The following is a 6,383-nucleotide window of genomic DNA, read 5'->3' on the forward strand; positions in this document are numbered from 1 at the left end:
GGGGATGAGGGCTGGGAGATGAAGAAAGATGGGACACAGGAGAGATTGGATGAGGGGTCAGAGGGAGGGTAAAGGTAGGTAGACAGTAAAGTAAGAAGGCTATTAACAAGAAGAAATGCCAGATATATTAGAGAAGGAAGTACAAATTAAAAAAAAGCTCGTGAAATAAGAAAATAACATCAAGAAAAATTACCGGTACATGAATAGGTGAAAGACACTAAAGGAAAGCGGAGAAAGGGAAGACAGAGAAAAGAACAAGCAGAAAAAACGAGGCTATGACTGGAATAGTGTTTACAGAATTTGGGATGAATGGAAAAAAAGAGAGAAGAGGATGTGAAAGGGAGAAAATGGAACAGGAAATGTAGAAGGGAAGCAACTAGAAATTAGTGAGAAAATGAGTGAACAACCGATGAATAGGATGACCAATGGAAAAATGTTAAACGTAAGGAAACACAGACATGACTGAGTAGATATAATGAAAAGGGTGATTAAAAATAAAGGAATAGCTGGGCCTATACATAAGACTCTCCCATCTTATCGCCTGTGAGATGTAAGAGACCGAGGCGAGGCTTTTGTAGATCCAGAGCAGTTTCATAGTAGGTTACCTAGCTTGGTCCCCAATGGCAATGTATAATAGAAGAGTCTCCAGCCGCCTCTAAGGGATCTGAATCAATTCGTCCGTACTACATGGCCTTCACACTGACGTCAACAATACCCTTTACTACGTTTACGTATTTATTCAGTTTGTTCCTCTTACATTCAAACTATTTTACTCAATTAAAGAAAGACTTCTTACCTTGCGGAGCTTAATGAAAACTATGTATAACCCCTACAGTTTAAAAATACTCTCATAAATAGCACATAATCATCTTGAAACAGAAAAAATAAATTATGAAAAACGTTCCCGGTTTGAATGGGTTTAACCTCTACACCGGTAAGAAACTCCAGTGATATGAGATGAATAGGAGACGTAAAGCAATGTCATCCATACGAATAAATGTAAACTAAAATAACGCGAAAATCAGACGAGAGGGATGAGAGAAATGAAGGAAAGTGCTAACTGAAAAAATTGGGAAAGTATACGCCCAGAAAACGGAAAAGGAAATACAGAAAATAACGGCTAAGAAGGAGCGAAGAAGATAGGGAAAGAGTGAACTTGAAGGGGAAGATATATAAATAGATAGATAGATAGAATGATAGATAGATATAGATAGATAGATTTCAATATGATGATAGCTAATAACCCACGAACATGATCTCCCATCTAGACTGTTTATGTACTTAAGCAAGATATTCGACTGATTCAACCTAATCAACAATAACAGCAACTCAACAGCAACAACAAAAACAACAACATCAACATCAACACAATATCAACTGAACACAAACACCTTCAACAGAATGAAAATCAACATATCAACCTCAACTCAGCGTCAGCTTTACATCAACATTAATGTTAACCTTAGCATCAACATCATCAGCAGGAACATCAGCTCAGCCCTTTATCAGCATCAACCTTTACATAAGCTCACTGTCTACCGCAACAATCAATTCAGCAACATGGTGGAAAGCAGTAAGTAGGACGGGCTGAGATGATGGTAGGCTGTGGGCTGGGAGGGACGAGTACATGCTGTGAATAACTGCCTTGTGTGGGGGTTGGCGTTTGCTGTAGGAAAGTAATGCCACAGGTTTCATTTAGAAGTTTGCTGCAGGATAGGAGTAAAAGGGGGAGTGGAAGGAGGGGGAGTGAGAGGTGGGACAGGGCAGATGTAACTCACAGTGAAAAGTGGGGCGTACTATGGGCGTGTTGTTTTTCTCCAAGCAGAGCATATACCTGACTTTCCAGGACACAAGTTAAAAGCAATAAAAGAACATATGGCGCTTATCTGGTAAAAATATCGCACTCCGGACTTTTAAAAATGCTTATGCTTACTTGCCTGTAAAAGCAAACGTATACGCAGAAGGAGCAAGATTCAAGTACTCCTTTCAGTCCGTGAGGGTTGTACGACAAGACAAAGAAGGAGAAGAAGGGTCGGGAATGGGGAAGGGGGTTTGGGGGATCGGGGGCCGATGGAGCAAGGTGTATAGAACTGGCTCACAGGAGAGATTTTAACCCTTTCAATACGATAACATGTCTTATATGGTTATCTCTAGTAGGTTTCCTTACATCTGGAGAGATTTTGTTTAACCAGAGGGCTTAAATACTCTCATACTACAGCCATCAATCCTCCCGCTATACTTGGGTACTCTGTTAAGCTAAGTAGTAACAAAAATAAAATACACAGTCACTTTAGGAAAAGCGATTTAAATGAGTGTAAAAAATGGTACATAAGAATGAGCGGAATGGAAACAAAAGCAACACTGGGAAGGAAAGTATAGTATAAAAGATGATAATGAAAGCCAAGAAAAGACACTTTTTGAAGGGGAAAATAAATACAGTCATAAGTGCAGAGGAGAAAGGAGAGGAAAATACGAAGGTGAGGAAAGACAGACAATAAGAGTATGAGAAGGATAAAAAAAGTCACAAAAAATTGGAGGAAGAATAAAGAGAGACAAATAGTAGGGCGGGGAACACTGAAAAATAATGTAGTGACAGGATTATAGGGATAAGATAGAAAGATGAAACAACTCTGTAGGGAAGAAACAACAGTCAAAATATAAAACTAAAGTGAAACAGGAGATGGTAATACAGGGCCATGAAACTGGTATAGGCTATTGAAAACAGGTATGCAGTTAACTGGTAACGCAGAGGACAGTTAGTGAAGAGGACAGTTAATGTGGCAGGCAGATAATGTGGAAAACATATTATGTGGAAGACGGATAATGCGGAAGACAGGCAGCCTAATGTAGAAGACAAGTAACGGGGAAGACAGGTAATGTGGGCGACAAGTAAGGCAGAGAACAAGTAACGCAGAAGCCTAGTAAAGCAGAAAACAGTCAACACAGGAGTCGAGTGGCGCAGAGAACAAGTAAGGCAGACGAAAATGAGGAACCAAAAGGCAGTTAAGACCTTCAGCTCGAGATCGTCTTATATTTTGTTGTGGATACTTAGACATTTTTTTTAAAGTATAGTAGAGACATCCAACAACAAAAGTCTTAGAGAAGGCTACATGTAACCTCACACAGTTCAAAGAGTCTCCTAAGCGGAATATTGCCTGGTAGAAAGAGACAATAGCATGAATTACTCTGTCTGAAGAAGTTTTATTAAATCATCTGCCGGTAGCGAAAATGAGCAAAAGCTACAGTATCATTGTGAAGTGGTTAACATGGAAAACTAGAAACCCAAGACATAAGAGTATTCAGAGGCAGGCAACAGGCGGATCCCATATAGGCATGAATCATTCAGGTGGTAAAAAGAAAGTCCCTTAGTTTCACCAGTCCCACACAAAATGAATGTAGAAGACGAAAAAAAGTTAAGCAGACGACGAGGACAAACACTGTAAAGGACAAACAGAAGCAGAAGATTAAGTAGCAGCCAAGAAGACGAGCTAGGTAGTGCAGAGACTAAAACATGTAATGCAAAGAAATAGGTAGGTAGGTAACGCAGAAGATGAAGACGAGGAGCCTGAGAGACATCTTAGAGTCTAGCAGCAAGCGGATTCGATGCAGGCCGGACTCAGCCAGGTGGTAAAAACAAAGTCCCACGGTCCCAGCAGTCTTCACACAAAACTTGCCTCATGCTGAGGATTAGGCTTCAGGAGCTTCTTACCATGGCAGAATTTTATGTATTCAGAAAATATTTTAATTAATTTTTAACGGGAGTATCTTGGCTATCGAGGGTAGGAAAAAATGTTGCCGGTGAGTAGATTAACGCGAAAGTGAAAGTTACGTTAGGTTTCTGGGTATGATAAAATTCTGAGCACTCAAATTAAGTTATTAACACATTCAGGCGACTATAACTCACTCTTGGTTAAATAAACTGGTCCGTATTAATATTCCCAGCCTCCAATGACTCAGTTAGTTGAACATAATCGTTCAGAGTAGGCCGAAATAAAATGCGAGAGAAGACGCAACCATGAGACAATTATCATATCATATAATGGAAGTGAAAAAGTTACTACATGACAGTATTGTGATACCAACTCTAACGTACGGAAGTGAAGCTTGGACATTGTTGGAAGGACACAAGTCAAGAGTGAGAGCAGTGGAAATGAGTTATTTAAGAGGAGCCTGTGGAGTCACGTGGAGAGACAGGCTGACGAATGAGGATATAAAGGAGCGTTGTGGTGTGGATGTGGATGTGATAGGAAGTGTTATGAGGAACACACTGAGGTGGTTTGGCCATGTGGAGAGGATGGAGGGTGAAAGACTGACGAAGAGAGTGTATGTGAGTGAGGTGGAGGGGGGAAGAGGGAGAGGGAGGCCGAGGATGAGATGGAGGGATGGGGTGGAGAGGTATATGAGAGAGGGGGGTGTGAGTTGGGAGCAGGGCAGTGAAATGGCGGGGGACAGGGCGACTTGGAGGCGATTTGTTTGTGGCCACCCCAAACGGGATTGAGGCGTCTGGCAATAGATAGATAGATAGATAGAACTTTACTTACTGTCACAGATGGGCCTCCATTTAACCCCATCACTATGGTGAAGTGTTTTTGGTTTTATTTATGCTGTCTCCAGATACTTTATTCAGTTCAAAGAGTTTTCAAATCCCAAAGGTTAAATCTAATCTTTATTAACCTCGTCACTACTACGGGTGCTGTCCTAAGTGGACAGTTTCATCTTTTAGCACCGAATATTATACCATACATGACGTCCTTTGACTGAATGAGTTAATGACTGCGGTGGACACAGGCAGTACGTTGTCGAGGTCCACTTGTCTACTTAGGTACCAATATACAGCTCGCAACTCACACTGAATGGGCTCTTACTCAGTGTGGCCAGTGTTTGCCCCTGCATTCTTAAAATGTCTGTCCATTTTAATAAGGCTACCACCCGGCGATTTTACTAAGTTTTGAAGGAAATTTTGTAATGAAAGGGATATGAAGGTTCTATCTCGGCACTCCAGTTCGAAGTTCCCTAAGCTGAATTAAATCGTCTTGAGCCATACACGAACAATATGAAAAGTCTTCGCAGTGCAGTCAAGCATTAATGAACATCTGTACACCTATTACGCGCTTTGTGTTATGTGAGTGAAACAAGTCACTACGAATAAAAGGGTGGACCCATGAATCTCACTTCATTTTTTCCCTCATTCTACCTAACAAGAGACGATTGTTTTCAGCTTTCAGAAGACCTCTTAAATAGAATGAGTTATAGAAGGCAGCAGGTAACTTGGAGCCCAACGTAAACTCCTTGAAACCAGGGACATACTTTATCTCTGCTTGCTACCTCCAAATAATTTATTTAATATTACGAAGGACCTTTGTCGGGAATGTGTTGATGAATGCAGCATCTAACCTGTCATTTTCAAAAAGCATCTCTCAAGAATAAAGAAACTAAAGATAACAAGAAGAAAAAAATAAAACAATGTCCAGTGTCTGCAAGGGTTAATGAATGCGTTTTTCAAAATGAAAATGAGTTCAAAATTCTCCGGAACACCACTGAACAGTTTAGGTCTTTTGTCTTTAAGTTTATCTACGTTTCACTCTTTTCCGACTGTGAATATTCATGGGTTCCATTTCATTTGACTAATCCTCTTCGTACCATCCACTTTTTTTCCTTTAGTTTGCTTTCAAAGACAATAACCATTTTTTTCACTTCTGTCTCTCTCTGTGTGTATATATCTTCGAAAGTAACCAGGACTATATGAACAATTTCCATACCACATTTTTGCTGTCTCGTTAATCCAGTCTCTTTCCACTGTCAACAATAATCTCTTTCTGTTAATTTACATTTATTTATTCTGTCTGTTTGTCTGTCTGTCTGTCCATTCTACTTTCTTCAGTTTTTTTATCTTGTATTTCTTCCTTCTTCCACTCTTTTCCCTACATCTTCCTACACTGTTGCCGTTTCCCTTTCTTTCTCACTTTTTTTTAATCTCCTTTCCTCCGCTATCATCACCCTCTCCCTTCTTACGTCTTGCCTTTTTTCCTTTCCCTACCCAAGCTTCCTGTTTTCCCCACACGTTTTCTTCTTCACTTTTCCTCGTCCCCTCCTTTCATCATTTTCTCCCCTCTGTTCCTCGGTCATCTCTCTTGTCTAACCCACTTTTCTCACCGGCTTTTCCTTCTCATCTCTACTACCTCTCCTGTTTATCACCGGCAACTATTCCATTTCCACTCCTTCCTTCTCCTTAACCCATTCTTTCACCTACTCCCTTTCGGATTTCCATTTCCCTTCTCCATTTTCATGACAGTTACTTTCACCTTTGATTTTTCCCCTCTCTTCTCTTCTTTATTCCTCAGCTTCCCCTCATCTCTCACCATTTGCCTCTTCTCCTCTCCCTT

This window comes from Coenobita brevimanus, chromosome 51 (genome assembly GCF_032717465.1).
Source record: "Coenobita brevimanus isolate Jiangsu-jjx chromosome 51, ASM3271746v2, whole genome shotgun sequence".
Lineage (NCBI taxonomy): Eukaryota > Metazoa > Arthropoda > Malacostraca > Decapoda > Coenobitidae > Coenobita > Coenobita brevimanus.